The sequence below is a fragment of the Budorcas taxicolor genome, chromosome 4 (assembly GCF_023091745.1).
Source record: "Budorcas taxicolor isolate Tak-1 chromosome 4, Takin1.1, whole genome shotgun sequence".
Lineage (NCBI taxonomy): Eukaryota > Metazoa > Chordata > Mammalia > Artiodactyla > Bovidae > Budorcas > Budorcas taxicolor.
In genome coordinates this window covers 114,098,835-114,123,119 of record NC_068913.1, presented here as the reverse complement: position 1 = coordinate 114,123,119, position 24,285 = coordinate 114,098,835, and the positions used below count along the sequence as shown (strand labels likewise).

Here is a 24,285-nt window from a genome sequence, read left to right as displayed (position 1 = left end):
AAGTAGATACTGATAGAAATCTTTCTAGATGAATGGAAATTTGTTCACTTATAATTTTACTGAAGGCTTCAAAGTGTTCCTTATCAACTGACCATTATGAACAAAGAGTTCTCTGGCAAATAGATCTTTCAGAACTCAACTACCTGAAATGCCAAAAGGTTCAAAAGATATTCAACAGATAAGAGAATAATGCCTGGTGTATTCAGATGTATCTGTAGGAAAGCTTTGACCAATAACAACCAGTTTGCTGAATAATCAGTTCTCTTTCTCCTTTTCCTGTGAAACTAACAACTGCCCCATGCAGATATATTATTTGCTTATTGTTATTTTAATAAAACTTTTCTGTTCTCTCATATTTGTCCAAATTGGAATCTATTTTTCTTCTTGGAAAGCACCACTAGTCCTTCTAAGAACACAGGGATAAATATTGTAACGTAAAAAAATAATAATAATAAAATTAAATTTTAAAAAAATTATATTTTTTAAATAAAGAAGATTAAAATGTCAAAAAAAAAAAAAACACAGGGATGAATTTCAGTTTTTGTAAAAGTTCAAGATGATTTTGTTGTAGACTTGGTCCACCCTCCAGACATCTCCCCTCCCCTTTTTCCCCAGAAGGTTTGAGCAACATTTTCAACCCCTCTGTCAGTCAGTCTACATTCTCCTTGGATTCATCATTATGTACTGGTAGAAATTATGTGTAACCAAGGTTTCTGAGACCTTTGTGGCTTTCCTGCTGCAAAAATTCTTTTAAATCTATGGATAAAATAGAGACATCTCTGTCCCTTTTCTCCTCTTCCAATGGGTCCTCTTCACCTAGTAATGTGTAGGCTTTCCCCAAGCACATTTCCATGTTCTTCCAACATGATCTGGAGGTCACATGTGACCTATGCCAACTCTCCTTCCTTGGTCATCTTAAAATCATCTTCTTCATGCCCTCACCCATTCTGTCCAAAACAGGGACATGTGCCTTGCCCTGACTTCCCCCAAACATATAGGACTGGACCTTTAATATAGCTGCTATCTATCTATAGCTGCCTCACTTTGCTGTACAGTAGAAACTAACATACTATTGGAAAGAAACTATTGCTGTTGTTGTTCAGTCCCTAAAGTGAAGTGAAGTCACTCAGTCATGTCCGACTCTTTGTGACCCCATGGACTGTAGCCTACCACGTTTCTCCGTCCATGGGATTTTCCAGGCAAGAGTACTGGAGTGGGTTGCCATTTCCTTCTCCAGAGGATCTTCTCAACCCAGGGATTGAACCCAGGTCTCCCACATTGTAGGCAGACGCTTTACCCACTGAGCCACCAGGGAAGTTAGCAAAGGCCCAAGGATATGAGAAGCACCTGGCAAAGAAGCACAGGACTCCTGCAGAGGCGGTCACTCTGAGAGGACAGATTCCATTTCACTCTGCAGAATGTGGGAGGACTTGGTCTCTATAGTTTTCATCATCAGCATTTCAGTCAAAATTGTTATGTGTGAATTTAATATGCTTTGTATTACACCTTTCCACAAGCAAATATTCAACCAAAGAAGCACATATACTCCTCAAAGAAAATTAAATTCAGGCTTAAGATGAAAAAAAAAAAAGCTAGCTGCAGTGGTAATTTTCAGTATAAATACATTCAATTATTCTTATTCTTGCATCCCAGGTTAATGCTGTAAATGAGACAAAGAAAATCATTCTGCTATTTATTTCCCATCTCATTACTTTAATCATTTCATCAAAATAATCTGAACATGGGCATATGAATACTTGTTTTGTTATAAGAATGTGCCGTTTTAAAGTCCCTGAGACACATCCAAGACCAGATTGACATGTATTCAATGTAATTATTCACGATACTTTGGCACTGGCTTTCTTTGGGACTGGAATGAAAACTGACCTTTCCCAATCCTGTGGCAATTGCTGAATTTTCCACACTGGCACACTGAGTGCAGCACTTTAACAGCATCATCTTTCAGGATTTTAAAGAGTTCAGCTGGAATTCCATCACCTCCACTAGCTTTACTAATTACCAAGGACTTGGCTCCCTTCCCTGATACTTAAGGAATGTGACTTTTAAAAAACATATATATATAATAACATTTACAATTTCCATGCTGGGGTTACAAAAAGCAGAGGAACCAGATATTGAATTGCCAACATCCATTAGATCATAGAGAAAGCAAGGGAATTCAAGAAAAACATCTAATTCTGCTTCATTGACTATGGTGAAGCCTTTGACTGTATGGATCACAACAAACTGTGATCCTCAAGAGATGAGAATATGAGACATCCTCACCTGTCTCCTGAGAAATCTGTCTGTGGGTCAAGAAGCAGCAGTTAGAACCTTGCATGGAACAACAGACTGATTCAAAATTGGGAAACGAGTACGACAAGGCTGTATATTGTCACCCTGTTTACTTAACTTATATGCAGAGAACATCACGAGAAATGCCAGGCTGGATGAAGCACAAGCTGGAATCAAGATTACCAGGAGAAATATCAATCACCTCAGATACACAGATGATGCCACCCTTATGCCAGAAATCGAAGAGGAACTAAAGAGCCTCTTGATGAGGGTAAAAGAGGAGAGTGAAAAAGCTGGCTTAAAACTCAACATTCAAAAAACAAAGATCATGGTATCTGGTCCCATCACTTCATCACAATTAGAAAGGGAAAAAGTAGAAACAGTGACAGATTTTCTTTTCTTGGGCTCCAGAATTACTGTGGATGATGACTGCAGCCATGAAATTAGAAGATGCTTGCTCCATGGAAGGAAAGGTATGACAAATCTAGACAGTGTATTAAACAGCAAAGATATCACTTTGCCAGCCAAAGTCTGTATACTGAAAGCTATGGGTTTTTCAGTAGTCATGTATGGATGTGAGAGTTGGACTATAAAGAGGGCTGATTGCTGAAGAACTGATGCTTTTGAGCTGTGGTGTTGGAGAAGACTCTTGAGAGACCCTTGGACTGCACAGAGATCACATCAGTCAAACCTAAAGGAAAACAGCCTGAATATTCTTTGGAAGGACTGATGCTGAAGCTGAAGGTCCAATACTTTGGTTACCTGTTGTGAAGAACTGACTCATTAGAAAAGACCCTGATGCTGGGAAAGACTGAAGGCAGGAGGAGAAAGGAACAACAAATGATGAGATGGTTGGATGGCATCATTAACTCAATGGACATGAGTTTGAGCAAGCTCCAGGAGATGGTGAAGGACAGGAAAGCCTGGCATGCTGTAGTCCATGGGTGGCAAAGAGTCGGACATGACCGAGCAACTGAACAACTATATATGTATACACACACACACACACACACACCTGTATGTGTGTTTAGTCGCTCAGTCATGTCCGATTTCTCATTGGGACCCCATAGACCGTAGCCCATCAGGCTCCTCTGCCCATGAAGATTCTCCAGGCAAGAATACTGGAGTGGGTGGCCATGCCCCTGTCCAATATATACAAACACACGTATATAAATATGTATATGTATATATATATATATATATATATATATATATATATATATATATTATTAATGCTGCATAAGAGTCTCCCTCTCCGGTGTCTGACTTTTTCTTTTCTTTTTTTTTTTTTTTTTACCAATTTACTGATGCTGTGTAGTAAGTCATTTCCAGACTATAAACTAGGCATTCAGCCTGGTCATTTCAGTTCATTTGCTCAGTCGTCTCCAACTCTTTGCGATCCCATGTACTGCAGCCTGTCAGGCTTCCCTGTCCACCATCAACCTCTGACGTTTGCTCAAACTCATGTCCATCGCGTCGGTGATGCCATCCAACCATCTCATCCTCTGTCATCTCCTTCTCCTCCTGCCTTCAATCTTTCCCAGCAACAGGGTCTTTTCCAGTGAGTCAGTTCTTCACATCAAGTGGCCAGGTATTGGAGTTTCAGCTTCAGCATCAGCCCTTCCAATGAACACCTAGGACTGATCTCCTTTAGGATGGACTGGTTGGATCTCCTTGCAGTCCAAAGGACTCTCAAGGGTCTTCTCCAACACCTCAGTACAAAAGCATCAATTCTTCAGTGCTCAGCTTGCTTTACAATCCAACTCTCACATCCATACATGACCACTGGAAAAACCAAAGCTTTCACTAGATAGACCTTTGTCAGCAAAGTAATGTCTGCTTTTTAATATGCTGTCTAGGTTGGTTATCGCTTTTCTTTTTTTTAATTTTTTTTATTTTTTTACTTTACAATACTGTATTGGTTTTGCCATACATTAGCATGAATCCGCCACTGGTGTACATAAGTTCCCATTCCTGAATCCCCCTCCCACCTCCCTCCCGATACCATCCCTCTGGGTTATCCCAGTGTTATAGCTTTTCTTCCAAGGAGGAAGCATCTTTTAATTTCATGGCTGCAGCCACCATCTGCAGTGATTTTGGAGCCCAAAAAATAAATTCCATCACTGTTCTCATTGTTTCGCCATCTGTTTGCTGTAAAGTGATGGGACTGGATGCCATGAGCTTTGTTTTTTGAATGTTGAGTTTTAAACAAGTTTTTTAACTCTCCTCTTTCACTTTCATCAAGAGGCTCTTTAGTTCCTCTTCACTTTCTGCCATAAGGGTGGTGTCATCTGCATATCTGAGGTTATTGATATTGCTCCCAGCAATCTTGAAGCAACAGTTAGAACTGGACATGGAACAACAGACTGGTTCCAAATTGGGAAAGGAGTACATCAAGGCTGTATCTTGTCACCCTACTTATTTAACTGATATGCAGGGTACATACATCATGCAAAATGCTAGGTGGCTAACATCATGTGAAATGCTGGGTGACTAAGCATAGCTAAAAGAGCTCATTGACACAATCAGGCAAAAACTGAGCAAGTCAAATACTGCATAGAGAAGCAAACAAAGGAGATAGGACTTTCATCTGGGGAAAGAAAAAAAAAAAAAAAACCTACAAAGAATAACTCTTAACAACAACAAGACCCTTACATTTTGTGAGCTGTGAGAAGAAAATCACTTCAGATGGTGATTGCAGCCATGAAATTAAAAGATGCTTACTCCTTGGAAGGAAAGTTATGATCAACCTAGATAGCATATTGAAAAGCAGAGATATTACTTTGCCAACAAAGTTCCGTCTAGTCAAGGCTATGGTTTTTCCAGTGGTCACGTATGGATGTGAGAATTGGACTGTGAAGAAAGTTGCAAGGAAATCCAACCAGTCCATCGTAAAGGAGATCATCCCTGGGATTTCTTTGGAAGGAATGATGCTAAAGCTGAAACTCCAATACTTTGGCTACCTGATGCAAAGAGTTGACTCATTGGAAAACACCTTGATGCTGGGAGGGACTGGGGGCAGGAGGAGAAGGGGACGACAGAGGATGAGATGGATGGATGGATGGACATGAGTTTGAGTGAACTCCAGGAGTTGGTGATGGACAGGGAGGCCTGGCGTGCTATGATTCATAGGGTCACAAAGAGTTGAACACGACTGAGCAACTGAACTGAAATGAAGAAAATGGAGACATGCAGTTGGAAGGAGGGAAAAACCAACATACTTTGTAAGCCTTCAAACATTACTTCTCTAAGGATAAGCTATTTCCCTCCCAGTTTGCTGCTTTTTTCTGACTTTTAAAACAGGATGGAGGGGAATCATATAGGAGTTCCTGTATCAGTTATGCAGAAAATACTAAACCCATCAGGCAAGATCACCATGCATTGAAAATAGTTTCATGTCAAGAGAAAATCACACATTTCCATCCATGGCTAAAATAAAGAGGAGGAAAGCTTAAAAAAATAAAGGCATACTCATAGGGTTATATCGATAATGTCTAAAGTCACACTTCTCATGTAGCTCTGAAAAAAAGAATTGCAATTTTTAAAACTTTAAATCCATTGCTCTTTGATATTATTTTAAAGGTCTCTCTGGACAATTATTTGGTGGAAGGTCTTTCATGTTTTGTATACATTAGAATTTTTAGTTTTTTTCTTTTAAAATTTGCAAGAAAACTTTCCATAACCAGAATAATAATATTTTTCATCATCTCTCCGTTTGAAATTTTTCTTTCACCCAGTATTCCAAGCTGTTTTATAGCTGGCCCAAGTTCCAACTCCTGAGTCTGTTAAAACCAATCCAGAGTGTTTTTTGTTGGCCATTCAATTCTGGCTTCCATTACTAGTTTTGTCAAGTCTGTTTCTGATGGCCAAGAAGAACCCTTTCATCAAACCCTGTATGTATTTACTGAAAAGATCTCTGACACCTTTTTTTGTTTCTTTTTTCTTGGTTTCACTGCACTGCAGCACACTGCAATTACCATTCATGGTGAATGTTGTAAAATATCTTCCAGGCTTTTTCTCTCTCCTGTTCCAGTTTTAGTACCTGCTTTGTCATCTCCATTCATTCTGCATCAACTTCATCTGGAAGCTTAAATTTTCTCCATGCTTACTTTTAACTAAAACTTAATCTGAATCTAGTATAGGTAAAATAATCATCAGGATTTAAATTTATTAACAACTAAATGTAGCTCTGTATCACTGTTACCCATGCTGTCTACACAAAGTATTCATAAAAGTACCACAACACTCGTTAGGAAGATTGTTCAAAGGGACAAATGTCTTCGGACATTGACTAAATCAGTGATGATGTCCTTATGTTCTGACACTAGAAACGATAAATGTTCCCAAGGTTTACATTGCAATACAACAATAATATGTGATACAACCGTTTGAGTGAAGTGTGTTTCTATAGTAAAATATTTTACAGTGCTTCAGTGTTTAAATTTAAATTAAAACAAATTATCATGAAATAAAAGTTCAGTTTCCCAGGTATAGCTATATTTCAAATGTTCAGTAACCACATATTGCTAGTGTCTACCATGCTGGATACTGCAATTTCTGGAAAATCCTCAAATATTTTGAAATTAAATACATTCTCCTTAATAATCCATGAGTGATAAAAGATATCACAAAGAATATGCAAAATATCATAAACTGAGTGAGAGTGAAAAGAGAACACACAAAACATTATGAGATGCAGATAAACATGTATAGAGGGAAGTTTTATAACTTTCAATCTTTCTACCTTAGATAGCATATTAAAAAGCAGAGACATTGCTTTACCCACAAAGGTCCATCTAGCCAAGGCTATGATTTTTCCAGTGGTCATGTATGGATGTGAGAGTTGGACTGTTGGACTGAGAGTTGGACTGAGAGTTGGACTGAGAGTTGGACTGTGAAGAAAGCTGAGCACATTGATGCTTTTGAACTGTGGTTGTCGGAGAAGACTCTTGAGAGTCTCCTGGACTGGAAGGAGATCCAACCAGTCCATTCTAAAGGAGATCAGTCCTGGGTGTTCATTGGAAGGACTGATGCTAAAGCTGAAACTCCAATACTTTGGCCACCTCATGCAAAGAGTTGACTCATTGGAAAAGATCCTGATGTTGGGAAGGATTGGGGGCAGAAGGAGAAGGGAACGAGAGAGGATGAGATGCTGGATGGAATCACCAACTCGATGGACATGAGTTTGAGTAAACTCAGGGAGTTGGTGATGGACAGGAGGCCTGGTGTGCTGCGATTCACAGGGTCACAAAGAGTCAGACACAACTGAGCGAATGAACTGAACTGAACTGAACCTTCATGTTAAAAATAAGAACTTTTAATAGTTTACAGAATATTCTCCATAGCATGTTGTAGAGACTTGGGATATTATGCTCTTCTGAAGAGTACTGGGTTTGCCCCAGCAGGCACTTAAATTACTGGTCGATGCCTTTGAACTTAACTCAGGAAGGCTTAATGTCAAAACCAAGGAGCTGTTCCAGTTTTGCTCTTTCAGGGCAAGTCCCTTAGTCCTGAGGTGATCTTTACTCCCACTAGTATTTCAGTGGACTACTTGGTGGACTAGAATCTAAAATTCTGTCTTTGCTGCTGAGGGCAACTGCTGAAATCTCTGACCAGCTTATTCATCCTTCTAAAATGTTTTAGAGACCACAATTCCTGGGTCGTCCAAAGATTTGAAGGGAGTTTTTATGCAGAATTGCTCATGCTCCCACCCATGCCCCTCTGTGGGAGTTTTCCGTCAATATCTGCCCTCTCTGGCTGCCAACTCCATCCTGTGAATTTCTGCTTGAGCGACATCCCTGGATCAGCAGGATGGAGACCTGCTCTCAGGGGGAACTGTGGGGGGCGCTCCGCAGAAAAAGAGAGGCAGTGGAACTTCCCTCAGCAAAGCCAAGGGGTCCGGAGGAGAGGTGAACCTGCTGTCCACCAACCCAGCCCCTCCGCAAGCGAGAAACAATCAGATGGCACAGGGGTTCCGTCTAGCCAGTCCCGCTTTCTGCCACAAACTCTTGGTTTATATAGACAAGCAAGGGGGTTTTGCGAGAGACTTTCCATAGTTACACCAATCACGTTAAAGGTCAAATCATAATATGCCATAGTTGCACCAATCACGTTAAAAGTCCAATCATAATATGCCATAGTTACACCAATCACGTTAAAGGTCAAATCGTCATGTGCCTTCATTATAACAAGAGTCTATGGTGATCACGCACTGTCCACATACACAAAAATCAAGAGAGCCAATCAAAAATTATAACATAGACCACGCCCCTATCTCTTCCGCCAGGTGTCATCTTAGTTTTCGACCACAAAGCTAACCCATCTTTTTTAAGGTTTCCCATTTAGGGCCCCACAGGGAACCGCATACATGTGACGGCCACGTGGCCCCTGAGTGAAGTGTCAAGTTCCCCATAGCCTCTCCCTGTACTTGGTCACTCTCAGTGTCTTCCAACAGTTGTTTAAAAACTCTCATTATTTTTTAATTTTCTACAGAGTGTATGGAAGTTATTACAGGAGAATTCAGAGCTGGAAAACTTCCCTGAGGTTTCTAGCCACTGCTTTGACCCACCAAAGAGCAAGCAGCCAGTGGACTCACTGGTCACTTTGGATTCTCCAAATCTCTCTCGTGCTTTGCTCCAGTGTAGGGATTTTTTTTTTTTTTGAGAATAATTAATTCCAAAGGTCACTATTTTCACAGCTTTGGCCAAGACAACCCCCTCTCTTCCCCCTACACATGACCTCATCCACAGAACCTCTTTCTTTCATGGGATTTTCGGAATAAACCGACAATACCTTCCCTGTTCTCTGATGCTCAGGGAGTGATGGTGTGAAGCAACAATTCCCCTTCCTTCTGAAATGTCATGGGAGGGATTTTCCTTGAGTTTTAGTAATAAAGGAGAGAAAGCCCCATATTCCATAAAATTTTAAGCAATTCCTTTAGAATTTTTAATGAAAGATGTGCTTTGAGTGATTGCCATTTGCCATTTAGTGACGACGTTTTGTGAGTGACAGTGCCTGTCATTTGGTCAATACTTTTATTTTCTAGGATAAGATTAATTAAGCCAACAGTGTTAAAAAGAAAGTACCTAAGTGAAACATATTTATGTTCTTATCTTAAAGGACATGTGAATGAATTTAGCTATTAGTTTAGTGGCTATGAAGTAATGGGTCTATTCACTTAGAAACAAAATGACTTTATTTCACTTACCCTTGAAGAATTTACAGATTCTCCCAGAGGCTGCCCTGCAGACAGGAGGGGCCAGGGACCCCCTGGGATGGAGCAAGTGAGAGGCCTGGAGGTGCACTCCAGGCCAAGGGAGACAGGCAGGAAACCCCAGAGGCGTGCACTCAGAGTGGTCCCCCACAGCGCCGCCGAGCGGGACAGGATGTCTGGGGCGTCATGACCTGCAGCTCCCCCCCCCCCCCCCCCGCCCACGCACAGTGCCCCTGCTGGAAGGCCTGGGTCTCCGGGCAAGCGCTGAGCTTGGACTCTAACACTCTCCTCCCGAGGATACTGTTCCCCGTGGTGCTTTTCCCGCTCCCTGATTTTCCCACCAGGATGAGCTTCAGCGTCTGCAGGGTCCCTTCATCACCCCCGCAGCCCTGGAAGCATCAAGAGGAGGTAGGGGTCGGGGTTAGAGCCTGTCCCCCGCCTTAGCCTACCAGGGGGGCACACAGTTTGGGTGGGGGCAGGACAAAGGAAGACCAGTGTCTGCATCCGAGATATGCCCTAGGTTCACATGCTTTCCTTCCTTTTCTCTTTTCTGAATTTTTTTGGGGAAAATTAAGGTAGAAAATACATAACATAAAGTGTACTGTTTGAACCAAATTTAGGTGTAGCCTTCCGTACATTCACACTTGGGCAGTCATCACTTGGGCATCTCAAGATCTTTCCATCTTCCCGAATGACACCCTGTCCCCATTAAACACTCACTCCCCATCCTGCCTCCCCCAACACGCGACGTCCACTGCTCTTTCTCTCTCCATGTGTTTGTTCTAAGGACCTCACATTACTGGGATCAGGCAATTTTTGCCCTGCTGTGTCTGGCTTATTCACTTTGCATAATGTGTGCAAGCTTCATCCATGTTGGAGCAAGTGTCAGAATTGCCTTCCTTTTTAAGGCTGAATAATATTCCACTGTAGGTGTAGGTGTATATATGAATGTAGGTGTATATATGAATCCACATTCAGATATATATGGATTTGGGTGGTTGTTTCCACTTTTTGCTATTGTGAATAATGCTACTATGCACCTCAGTGCACGTATATTCACCATCTGTTTCAACTCTATGGGGTATAGTCCCCAGAAGTAGAATTGTGGGATCATATGGTAGAATGCCACGTTTTATGCTTTTGTTTTGAAACTTCTTCTCAGGCCACCTAGTCCCACCAGGTGGGATCATCCCCTCATGAACTGGGAGCCTGAGCTTCCTCGAGCACCTCTGGTTGGAGACCCTTTCCTGGAAGAGGATGAAGTTGGAAGCACAAGCCTCTGTGTCTGTCCTCTCCCTGCCATGATCGAACACGCCACATTACCTTCACTTTTCCCAACAAGGAGTGTTGTGAGGGTGGGGGCCTTTCAGCCAGACTCCCAGCTCCACAGCACAGCTCACACTGGGGTCACAGTCCTAAGTTCCACCAGTGAAGTTTGGGCTGGACACCCTCACCCAGAAGACTATCAGAACCATCAGCTGCGAGTAGATGTCTCATGCCCATCTAATACTGAGGACCCCATGTCCAAATTTTAGAAATGACTGCGGCTGGAGGACATGAAGGGAATTACCTTCTGGCCTTGCAGGTCCCAGGACCCACAGCACATAGAGAGGCACCAAACCCTAGCTGATTCCCAGTCTGTTCCCAGCAAAGACATTGCTGTGTCTCAGTGAAGAGCCCTCAGCCTCTTGAGGCCAGGATTGGCTCCATCTTCTTCCAGCTCTGCCCAGCAGGGATGTGTTTCTCCTGCCTTTCTGCCTTGGTGGGCTGACCCACCCACCAACTCCGACTGGAAGATATCGGCTCCCTCCAGCTTCTGCAGGTGGCTCCTGACTTTTGCCTTTCTCTTGCCCATGGAAGCTGTTTGTGTTGGTTTGTTGGCATGGGACTGGGTAGGGGGTGTCTGAGACACCCACTACCTCCTTTAGGGACCCTGTTTTCCCCTTCTTTCCCCTTCACGTGGTCTCGACTTGGGGGGGCGGTGATTCTGTGATGGGGAGAAATGACCAGAGACGCATCCTGACAGACACTGTCCTGGGAGCAGTGGCCAGGGTTCTGGGTGCACATGAGCAGAACGTTGCTGGAGGGGCTGGTGAGGGGCTCGTGGGGCCTGAACGATCTGTGGGGGGATCCTGGAAGTGAGGGCCACAGAGGCCGTAGGCTGGGCAGTGAGGAGAGCGACAGACATGCACAGGTTCCCTCTCCACATGAGGTCCAGTCCTGCCAGGAGCCCTGGGTCCTCGGCGCTCAGTTCCAGGCCACTGACTTGGGTGGTCATGCTGCCAGAGCCTCCATGTCCCTGGAGATGTAGATGCTGAGTCCAAACTACACATTCCTGATATCTTCTCCCCCTGAAAGATTCCAGGACATTTCACGATGTTTTCTAGAGCAATTCCCAGTCCTCTTTGCCAAGGAAGGTATGTAACCCACCAGGAATCCCAGTCATCCACTCTCAAGCCCAGAGAGCTATCTGCCCAGCCCCCGGCCGCCTCACCCTAGACCCTGCCCGACGGGGCATCACCACACGTGGGCCACGCGCCAGTGTTTGTCTCCAACGTGGAGCAGATCTGTTACCTTGTGAGGTTTCTCAGGAGAAACACACTCACAAACATACAAACAAAATATACACACAAACACAACACATACATTACTTACACACATACACGTACTAAAGTACAAACATAGCACACACATACAACACACATGAATACACATTTATTCACAGACATATGAGCATACATACACAGCACACAAACACAAACATAAGACGCAGAGACCACTCACACACATATATTCACAGCAACCCATACATAGAAACACAACACACACCATTCATGCATGTACTCACAAATATACAAACACACATATAAATGTACATATGATACAAACAAACATAACACACATATATTCATCTATACACAAATAGACACACACAACATTCACATACACACAAATATAACACACACACATATACATACACATATACACACAAACACAGTATGCACAGCACCCCTGCAACACATTCTCAAGCACAATACACACAGAAACAGACTCACACACACAGGCACAGTCACCACGGCCTTGGACTTACTGCCCCGCTGTCTGTGGGGCAGGAGGAATGCCCATGTCTTGTGTCTCCTGGGGCCATGTGCTCTCCTGAACTCTGTTTCTCCTTTGAGAGCTAACTCACTGCAGGCTGAATGGAGGAGATCAGTGACAGTGCCCCAGACATACACACACATAGAGGACATGGCAGATATTTTTTCTGTAATACGTGATCCAGAAGCTCAGCTCAAAACTACCCTTGAGAGTGCAGCCTTCAGCTATGAGAAGACCCCCGACGCAGAAAGTTCTGTGGGCTGCACTTGTCTGCAGCCCTGGTGGTGACCCCCTCCAGTGTTCTCACCTGGAAAACCCCACTGACAGAGGAGCCTGGCAGGCTGCAATCCATGGGGTCGCAGAGACTGGGACACAACTGAATGACTTCGCTAGTAACATCAACAGGGGAAACAGGAACACGAGTGTTGTTACTACTTTATCCTGCATTAGGACTAGTAGAATTCAGAGGCATAAACCAAAGCAGCAGATCTTTCAGAAAACGTGCTGCCAGCAGAGTGATTTTTTACTGATTTCCTCCCTTTTTGAGAATTCCCCTTCCTGCAGACGTCCTCTGTCTTCTCCATCATGATGCATACTCCCTGACTCTCTTCCTCCCCCAGCTGCTCCTTCAGCCGCTCCATTGGCTCCAGGGTCACCAGTTTGCTGACCCTAGATCTTGAGACTCGTCACCTCCATAATCCCATGAGCCACACCGGCCAATTCTTTACAATAAGTGTCTCTCTATACTTGGGTATATCCACACACATTCTGTGCCTGAACATTCCAAGATCTGTGTCACATCAGAGTCTGGGTCTAAGGTTTGCTTTCTGTGTTTTCTCCTGCCTTTAGCACATCCTGTAATGTTGTTGAAACTCGGACATGATAATATCAGATATGAGGAATTAAGGTGAACAGGCCTGCGGTGTGAGATTTTATGTTGACCTGGCTGGGAGCTGGGCTGTGTTTAATGTTTGCTGGAGCTTCATTCTCCTCTGGTGCCCTTGTTTGTTTGCCCCCATTGTCTGTGGGTTTCCCTAAAACCCCTCTTAGATAGAACTTGTATCCTGCTGTTCACTCCTCTTTATTCACTGTTTTCATCTTGTGTCTTGTGTTGTAGGGAGGAGTGAGGTGAGGAGGGAAGCATTACTTGGGGATTGAGTCTTACTCTCTCAGTGGGTCTGTGTTCCTGGGCTGTGGTCATCACAATGTTTTTTGTTTGTTTGTTTGTTTGTTTTCCTCCTCTCCTCTTTTCCCCCTTTAAGTGTTACTGGCCATGTCTGGTCACTTCTGAGCTTTTCCACCTTATTTTATCCTAAGATTTTCTTTTTTTTTTTTTTTTTTTTTTTTTTTTTTTTGATGCTCTGGCCTTCAAGAACATCTTTGGGTACTTGAATGCTTCATTCCCACCTTTATTCTCTGGAACTGCTGTGAAGAGCTGGTACTAAAAGGTTTTTCAGGGAGTGTATTCTATTAATAAAAAGATTTCAATAAAGATTTTGGAGCTTTAGTGGTTGTTTGGAGGATTAAAATGTTCACTATTAACACTATTTTAAACTTTTTTCTAGAGGAAATATATACTGAAACCATAAAAGACAAAGAAGCCACATGTATAAAAACATAAAGATGGATGTGAAACTATCATTATTTGTAGGTGCTTTGATTATATATCTGGGAGAAATCAAGAGAATAAACTAATAAACTATGCAAACAATAGAATTTAGTAAACTGATGGATGCCATTTTTTTTAATCATAAAAATTGTCTTACAAACAATAGCCAAGTACACATAACTTGTGATTTTTAAAACAACAGCAATAGAAAATAAAATCCCCTAGTCAGGAACAAGACAAGGGTGCCCACTCTCACCACTACTATTCAACATAGTTTTGGAAGTTTTGGCCACAGCAGTCAGAGAAGAAAAAGAAATAAAAGGAATCCAAATTGGAAAAGAAGAAGTAAAACTCTCATTGTTTGCAGATGGCATGATCCTCTACATAGAAAACCCTAAAGACTCCACCAGAAAACTACTAGAGCAAATCAATGAATATAGTAAAGTTGCAGGATATAAAATCAACACACAGAAATCCCTTGCATTCCTATACACTAATAATGAGAAAACAGAGAAATTAAGGAAACAATTCCATTCACCATTGCAACAAAAAGAACAAGATACTTAGGAATATATCTACTTAAAGAAACTAAATACCTATATATAGAAAACTATAAAATACTGGTGAAAGAAATCAAAGAGGACACTAATAGATGGAGAAATATACCATGTTCATGGATCAGAAGAATCAATATAGTGAAAATGAGTATACTAGCCAAAGCAATCTATAGATTCAGTGTAATCCCTATCAAGCTACCAATGGTATTTTTCACAGAGCTAGAACAAATAATTTCACCATTTGTATGGAAATAAAAAAAACCTCGAATAGGCAAAGCAATCTTGAGAAAGAAGAATGGAACTGGAGGAATCAACCTGCCTGACTTCAGACTTGGAGACTCTGTTCATCTCCAAGGCAAACCATTCATTATCATAGTTATCCAAGTCTATGCCCCAACCAGTAATGCTGAAGAAGCTGAAGTTGAACAGTTTTATGAAAACCTATAGGACGATTTAGAACTAACACCCAAAAAAGATGTCCTTTTCATTATAGGGGACTGGAATGAAAAAGTAGGAAGTCAAGAAACACCTGGAGTAACAGGCAAACTTGGCCTTGGAATGTGGAATGAAGCAGGGCAAAGGCTAATAGAGTTTTGCAAAGAAAACGCACTGGTCATAGCAAACACCCTCTTCCAACAACACAAGAGAAGACTCTACACACGGACATCACCAGATGGTCAACACTGAAATCAGATTGATTATATTCTCTGCAGCAAAAGATGGAGAAGCTCTATACAGTCAACAAAAACAAGACCAGGAGCTGACTGTGGCTCAGATCATGAACTCCTTATTGCCAAATTAAGACTTAAATTGAAGAAAGTAGGGAAAACCGCTAGACCATTCAGGTATGACCTAAATCAAATCCCTTATGATTATACAGTGGAAGTGAGAAATAGATTTAAGGGCCTAGATCTGATACATAGAGTGCCTGATGAACTATAGACTGAGGTTTGTGACATTGTACAGGAGACAGGGATCAAGATCATCCCCATGGAAAAGAAATGCAAAAAGCAAAATGGCTGTCTGGGGAGGTCTTACAAATAGCTGAGAAAGGAGAGAGGCAAAAAGCAAAGGAGAAAAGGAAAGATATAAGCATCTGAATGCAGAGTTCCAGAGAATAGCAAGAAGAGATAAGAAAGCCTTCTTCAGAAATCAATGCAAAGAAATCGAGGAAAACAACAAAATGGGAAAGACTAGCGATCTCTTCAAGAAAATTAGAGATACCAAGGGAACATTTCATGCAAAGATGGGCTCGATAAAGGACAGAAATGGTCTGGACCTAACAGAAGCAGAAGATATTAAGAAGACGTGGCAAGAATACATGGAAGAACTGTACAAAACAGATCTTCACGACCCAGATAATCATGATGATGTGATCACTCATCTAGAGTCAGACATCTTGGAATGTGAAATCAAGTGGGCCTTAGAAAGCATCACTACGAACAAAGCTAGTGGAGGTGATGGAATTCCAGTTGAGCTATTTCAAATCCTAAAAGATGATGCTGTGAAAGTGCTGCACTCAATATGCCAGCCAATTTGGAAAACTCAGCAGTGGCCACAGGACTGGAGAAGGTCAGTTTTCATTTCAATCCCAAAGAAAGGCAATGCCAAAGAATGCTCAAACTACCGCACAATTGCACTCATCTCACATGCTAGTAAAGTAATGCTCAAAATTCTCCAAGCCAGGCTTCAGCAATACATGAACCATGAACTCCTTTTCTAAAACTCCTTTTAGAAAAGGCATAGGAACCAGAGATCAAATTGCCAACATCCGCTGGATCATGGAAAAAGCAAGAGAGTTCCAGAAAAACATCTATTTCTGCTTTATTGACTATGCCAAAGCCTTTGATTGTGTGGATCACAATAAACTGCAGAAAATTCTTCAAGAGATGGGAATACCACACCACCTAACCTGCCTCTTGAGAAATCTGTATGCAGGTCAGGAAGCAACACTTAGAACTGGACATGGAACAACAGACTGGTTCCAAATAGGAAAAGGTGTACGTCAAGGCTGTATATTGTCACCCTGCTTATTTTACTTCTATGCAGAGTATATCATGAGAAATGCTGGACTGGAAGAAACACAAGCTGGAATCAAGATTGCTGGGAGAAATATCAATAACCTCAGATATGCAGATGACACCACCCTTATGGCAGAAAGTGAAGAGGAGCTAAACAGCCTCTTGATGAAAGTGAAAGAAGAGAGTGAAAAAGTTGGCTTAAAACTCAACATTCAGAAAACAAAGATCATGGCATCTGGTCCCATCACTTCATGGGAAATAGACGGGCAAACAGGGGAAACAGTGTCAGACTTTATTTTGGGGGGCTCCAAAATCACTGCAGATGGTGACTGCAGCCATGAAATTAAAAGATGCTTACTCCTTGGAAGAAAAGTTATGACCAACCTAGATAGTATATTCAAAAGCAGAGACATTACTTTGCCGACTAAGGTCCGTCTAGTCAAGGCTATGGTTTTTCCTGTGGTCATGTATGTATGTGAGAGTTGGACTGTGAAGAAGGCTGAGTGCCGAAGAATTGATGCTTTTGAACTGTGGTATTGGAGAAGACTCTTGAGAGTCCCTTGGACTGCAAGGAGATTCAACCAGTCCATTCTGAAGGAGATCAACCCTGGGATTTCTTTGGAGGGAATGATGCTGAAGCTGAAACTCCAGTACTTTGGCCACCTCATGCAAAGAGTTGACTCATTGGAAAAGACTCTGATGCTGGGAGGGATTGGGGGAAGGAGGAGAAAGGGACGACCGAGGATGAGATGGCTGGATGGCATCACTGACTCGATGGACATGAGTCTGAGTGAACTCCGGGTGATGGTGATAGACAGGGAGGCCTTGCGTGCTGCAATTCATGGGGTCGCAAAGAGTCGGACACGACTGAGTGACTGAACTGAACTGACTTCAGGCTCTACTACAAAGCCACAGTCATCAGGACAGTATGGTACTAGCACAAAGACAGAAATATATAGATCAATGGAACAAAATAGAGAGCCCAGAGATAAATCCACACACTTATGGACACCTTGACTTTAACAAAGGAGGCAAGAATATATGATGGAGAAAAGGCAATCTCTTTAACAAGTGGTGCTGGTAAAGCTGGTCAGCCACTTGTAAAAGAATGAAACTAGAACACTTTCTAACACCATACACAAAAATAAACTCAAAATGGATTAAAGATCTAAATGTAAGACCAGAAACTATAAAACTCCTAGAGGAGAACATAGGCAAACCACTCTCCGACATACATCACAGCAGGATCCTCTATGACCCACCTCCTAGAATATTGGAAATAAAAGTAAAAATAAACAAATGGAACCTAATTAAAATTAAAAGCTTCTGCACAACAAAGGAAACTCTAAACAAGGTGAAAAGACAGCCTTCAGAATTGGAGAAAATAATAGCAAATGAAGCAACTGACAAAGAACAAATCTCAAAACTATACAAGCAACCCCTGCAGCTCAATTCCAGAAAAATAAACGACCCAATCAAAAAATGGGCCAAAGAATTAAACAGACATTTCTCCAAGGAAGACATACAGATGGCTAACAAACACATGAAAAGATGCTCAACAATACTCATTATCAGAGAAATGCAAATCAAAACCACAAAATGGTACCTCATTGTGGTTTTGATTTGCATCAAAACCACAATGAGGTACCATTTCACGCCAGTCAGAATGGCTGCTATCCAAAGGTCTACAAGCAATAAATGCTGGAGAGGGTGTGGAGAAAAGGGAACCCTCTTACACTGGTGGTGGGAATGCAAACTAGTACAGCCACTATGGAGAACAGTGTGGAAATTCCTTTAAAAACTGGCAAGAGAACTGCCTTATGACCCAGCAATCCCACTGCTGGGCATACACACGGAGGAAAACCAGAATTGAAAGAGACACGTGTACCCCAATGTTCATTGCAGCACTGTTTGTAATAGCCAGGACAAGGAAGCAACCTAGAAGTCCATCAGTAGATGAATGGATAAGAAAGCTGTGGTACATATACACAATGGAGTATTACTCAGCCATTAAAATGAATACATTTGAATAAGTTCTAATGAGGTGGATGAAACTGGAGCCTATTATACAGAGTGAAGTAAGTCAGAAAGAAAAACACCAATATGGCATACTAACACATATATATGGAATTTAGAAAGATGGTAACGATAACCCTGGATGCAAGACAGCAAAAGAGACACAGATGTATAGAACAGTCTTTTGGACTCTGTGGGAGAGGGTGGGATGATTTGGGGAAATGGCATTGAAACATGTATAATATCATATATGAAACAAATCGCCAGTCCAGGGTCAATGCATTTTACAGGATGCTTGGGGCTGGTGCACCGGGATGACCCAGAGGGATGGTATGGGGAGGGAGGTGGGAGGGGGGTTCAGGATGGGGACACGTCTACACCCATGGTGGATTCATGTTGATGTAAGGCAAAAAACCAATACAATATTGTAAAGTAATTAGACTTCAATTCAAATAAATAAATTTATACTAAAAAATACAAAATAAAATAAAAAGCCCAAGAATAATTTTTAAATTGTGTTAAAAGTATAATAGAGAAAACTCTGAGAAACTTCTGAGACTATGAAGCAAACAGAACTCTCCCATGTTTAGTGAAAATATACATTAATTAGAGAACTTTCAGGTGTTCAAACTGGATTTAGAAAAGGCAGAGGAACCAGAGATCAAATTGCCAACATCCATTGGATCACACGAAAAGCAAGAGAATTCCAGAAAAACATCTACTTCTGCTTCATTGACCACACTAAAGCCTTTGACTGTTGTGTGGATCACAACAAACTGTGGAAAATTCTTAAAGAGATGGGAATACCAGACCACCTTACCTGCCGCCTGAGAAATTAGTATGCTGGTCAAGAAGCAACAGTTAGAACCGGACATGAAAACTGGTTCCAAATTGGGAAAGGAGTATGTCAAGGCTGTATATTGTCACCTTGCTTATTTAACTTATTTTCAGAGTACATCATGTGAAATGCCAGGCTAGATGTAGCACAAGCTTGAATCAAGATTGCTGGGAGAGTATTTGGTTCTCCGCAGAGATGCCCAGCCAGGGTGAGCAACCTGAGGACCTCGCTGGGCTGGTCCTTGCTGAAAGCTCGACCCTGCACAAGGAAGAGCTCAACAAAGATTAAAGAACAAAAAGTCGTTGTGGATGAACTTTCTAACCTGAAGAAGAACAGGAAAGTATATAGGCAGCAACAGAACAGCAACATATTCTTTCCTGCAGACCGAACAGAAATGCTTTCTGAAAGCAAAAATATATTCAATGAGCTAAGGAAAGAATATCAAGAAATGGAAAACTCAGAGAAGACCAAAATCAAGAAATAGCCAACTTGATTTTACATATCAACGTGTGGCATCTGTCGGGCAATAAGCTTTTCTGTTGAGCATTTTGCAAAGATTTGAAAGAGGATTTACTGTGTAATCTTAAACGACGGGGCCCAATAGAAGTAAACAGTTGTTAAGGCCCAATGTTAACTACCAGTGTTTATTCTCTGGCCGTGTCCTTCACTTAAGAGATGTGTTGACTGCCCAGCCTATGGAAGATGAAAGAAGCAATGTACTCCTGTGAAATAGAGAAGTCTTTAGTGGGATCAAGGTCCAAGCCGAAGAGAATGATATGCAAATCATGCTTCATTATCTTTCATCTTTTAAGAATGAATCTGATATTTTGTTGCTCTTCTCAAAAGTCCAAGGTCCTTGTCCTTTTAAATATTATCAAGCATCTAGCCATTCTTTATGGTTTGGTAGGGACTTTCTTGGTCGTTGTAGCTTGCTTTGGCATTTTAGGAACTTGGGCAAGAGTTTCTGCCTCTCTTCAGTTGGCACCCAAGCATCTGGAGTGGCCGGATCAGTGGCAGGAAGTTCCAGCATCTGGAATTTTCAGAATTGATCTCAAGTCTGTTTCCATTTCCAAATCTGTCGTTTTAAAGTTATACCCTTGGAAATACAATTCTGGGAGGGGGGATGATATTAGAGAATGTGTTAATATCCTGACTGAGATTTCAGCACACTTGCCAACATTTGTCTTGGTGGCAGCAAATGAAGCCAAACTATATCTTTAAGAATCTGTTGTCCCTTTAAATATGGCATTGCCACAAGCTGTGTTTGAGACCCATTGCAGCAGCATTTCCAGGAGTCCACTGACAAGACACCCTTCAGGTCTTTCTTACTGATGAACACATGAAAGAAGTAGTTCAGCAGTTCATTGGTGTTCTGAGTATCACAGTAAAGAGACGTGTCTTGTGTTTACCTAGGGATGAAAACCTGACACCAAGCGAAGTTTTGAAAGCTAGTAATAGGAAAGCAAATGTTCCAATTCTCTCTTCTGGAGGGATTGATTCCATGGTCATCACAGCCCTTGTTGACCATCATATTTCTTTAGAAGAATAAACTGATCTTCTTGAAGTACACCTGATTTACAACATTATATTAGTTTCAGGTGTAGGGCACAGTGATTCAAAATTTTTGCACATTATTCTACTAACATTATAATGTCTTTTTAAATCAAATGTAAAAGCCTATTCTGATTTTGTTTTTTATTTCTTCTTATACTCATTTTGGTACATTGTGTTTTTCAAGGAATTCTCCCACTAGACCTAAGTAGTTGAATTTATTTGCAGAAACAAAATAGTTTATCATCCTTTTGATATGATTAGGAACTATAGTAATAATTCCTCTGTGAACTCTGATATTGGCAATTTAATATTATTTCTTTTTGTTTGATCTACCTGTTTAGAGATGTAACTTCACAAATTTTACAGAAATCTAATTTTGATTTTCTACTTCATATTTTCTGTGTTGTTTTATTGCACATTTTTTTAAATGTCTTTTGCACAGCAAAAGTTTTCAATTTCAAAAGAGTTCAACTTATCAATTGTTTCTTTCATAAATCATGCTTTCAGTTTTGTATCTAAAATGCCATCACCACATACAAGGTCACCTAGATTTCCTCCAATATTATCTTCTAATAAGAGTTTTACAGTTGTACATCTTTCAGTTCAGTTCAGTCGCTCAGTCCTGTCAGACTCTTTGTGACCCCATGAATCGCAGCATCTCAGGCCTCCCTGTCTATCACCAACTCCCAGAGTTCCCACAAACTCATGTTCAATGAGTCGGTAATGCCATACAGCCATCTCATCCTCTGTGGTCCACTTCTCCTCTTACCCCCAATTCCTCCCAGCATCAGGGTCTTTTCCAATGAGTCAACTCTTCTCATGAGGTGGCCAAAGTATTGGAGTTTCAGGTTTAGCATCAGTTCTTCCAGTGAACACCCAGGACTGGTCTCCTTTAGGATGGACGGATTGGATCTCCTTGCAGTCCAAGGGACTCGCAAGAGTCTTCTCCAACACCACAGTTCAAAAGCATCAATTCTTCGGTGCTCAGCTTTCTTCACAGTCCAACTCTCACATCCATACATGACCACTGGAAAAACCATAGTCTTGACTAGACGGACCTTTGTTGGCAAAGTAATGTCTCTGCTTTTTAATGCGCTATCTAGGTCGGTCATAACTTTCCTTCCAAGGAGTGAGTGTCTTTTAATTTCATGGCTGCAGTCACCATCTGCAGTGATTTTGGAGCCCCCCAAAATAAAGTCTGACACTGTTTCCCCCGTTTGCCTGTCTATTTGCCATGAAGTGATGGGACCAGATGCCATGATCTTCGTTTTCTGAATGTTGAGCTTTAGGCCAACTTTTTCAGTCTCCTCTTTCACTTTCATCAAGAGGCTTTTTAGTCCCTCTTCACTTTCTGCCATAAGGGTAGTGTCATCTGCATATCTGAGGTTATTGATATTTCTCCCAGCAATCTTGATTCCAGCTTGTGCTTCCTCCAGCCCAGCATATCTCATGATGTACTCTGCATAGAAGTTAAATAAGCAGGGTGACAATATACAGCCTTGACATACTCCTTTTCCTATTTGAAACCAGTCGGTTGTTCCATGTCCAGTTCTAAGTGTTGCTTCTTGACCTGCATACAGATTTCTCAAGAGGCAAGTTAGTTGGTCGGTATTCCCATCTCTTTCATAATTTTCCAGTTTATTTTGATCCACACAGTCAAAGGCTTTGGCATAGTCAATAAAGCAGAAGTAGATGTTTTTCTGGAACCCTTGCTTTTTCCATGATCCAGTGGATGTTGGCAATTTGATCTCTGGTTCCTCTGCCTTTTCTAAAACCAGCTTGAACATCTGGAAGTTCATGGTTCACGTATTGCTGAAGCCTGGCTTGGAGAATTTTAAGCATTACTTTACTAGCGTGTGAGATGGGTGCAATTGTGTGGTAGTCTGAGCATTCTTTGGCATTACCTTTCTTTGGGATTGGAGTGAAAACTGACCTTTTCCAGTCCTGTGGCCACTGCTGAGTTTTCCAAATTGGCTGGCATATTGAGTGTGGCACTTACACAGCATCATGTTTCAGAATTTGAAACAGCTCAAGTGGAATCCCATTACCTCCACTAGTTTTGTTCGTAGTGATGCTTTCTAAGGCCCACTTGACATCACAATCCAGGATGTCTGGCTCTAGGTGAGTGATCACACCATCGTGATTATCTTGGTCATGAAGATCTTTTTTGTACAGTTCTTCTGTGTATTCTTGCCACCTCTTCTTAATATCTTCTGCTTCTGTTAGGTCCAGACCATTTCTGTCCTTTATCGAGCCCATCTTTGCATGAAATGTTCCCTTGGTATCTCTAATTTTCTTGAAGAGATCTCTAGTATTTCCCATTCTGTTGTTTGCCTCTATTTCTTTGCATTGATGGCTGAAGAAGGCTTTCTTATCTCTTCTTGCTATTCTTGGAACTCTGCATTCAGATGCTTATATCTTTCGTTTTCTCCTGTGCTTTTCGCTTCTCTTCTTTTCACAGCTATTTGTAAGGCCTCCTCGGACAGCCATTTTGCTTTTTTGCATTTCTTTTCCATGGGGATGGTCTTGATCCCTGTCTCCTGTACAATGTCACGAACCTCCGTCCATAGTTCATCAGGCACTCTATCTATCAGATCTAGTCCCTTAAATCTATTTCTCACTTCCACTGTATATTCATAAGGGATTTGATTTAGGTCATACCTGAATGGTCTAGTGGTTTTCCCTACTTTCTTCAATTTCAGCCATCAACTACAGAAATATGGCCACAGTATTAGTAGAAATTTTGGGGCATAGTATTTCCAGTGAAATCAGTAATTTACAAAGCAGTTCTAAGTGAAGTACCCAGTGAGGAGCCAAGATTGGAAAGACCTTAAGAAATCCAGCAGTAAGAAACAAACAAGTACTGTTCTCAAGCTGTATGAGAAACCACCCCAGAATATGAAGCCACAAGGAAGAAATAGTAAGCCTGATTATCATAAACAGCCCCTACAAAATAAAGGGCAAAGGAGGCCAAAATCTGTGAAACAGGAAGTGCATAATCAAGTATCAGTCAACAGCCAGAGACCCTGAGATAGAGGGGAAAATCAAGAACCTAGAGATGACACTTTCGGTGCTTTCAGCAC

The 24,285-nt window shown here is 41.6% G+C and overlaps 1 pseudogene; it reads left to right on the top strand.

The window, feature by feature from the left end:
- Positions 1 to 20,156: 20,156 nt before the first annotated feature.
- Positions 20,157 to 21,401, top strand: LOC128046352 (asparagine synthetase domain-containing protein 1-like; annotated as a pseudogene).
- The last annotated feature ends 2,884 nt before the right edge of the window (positions 21,402 to 24,285 follow it).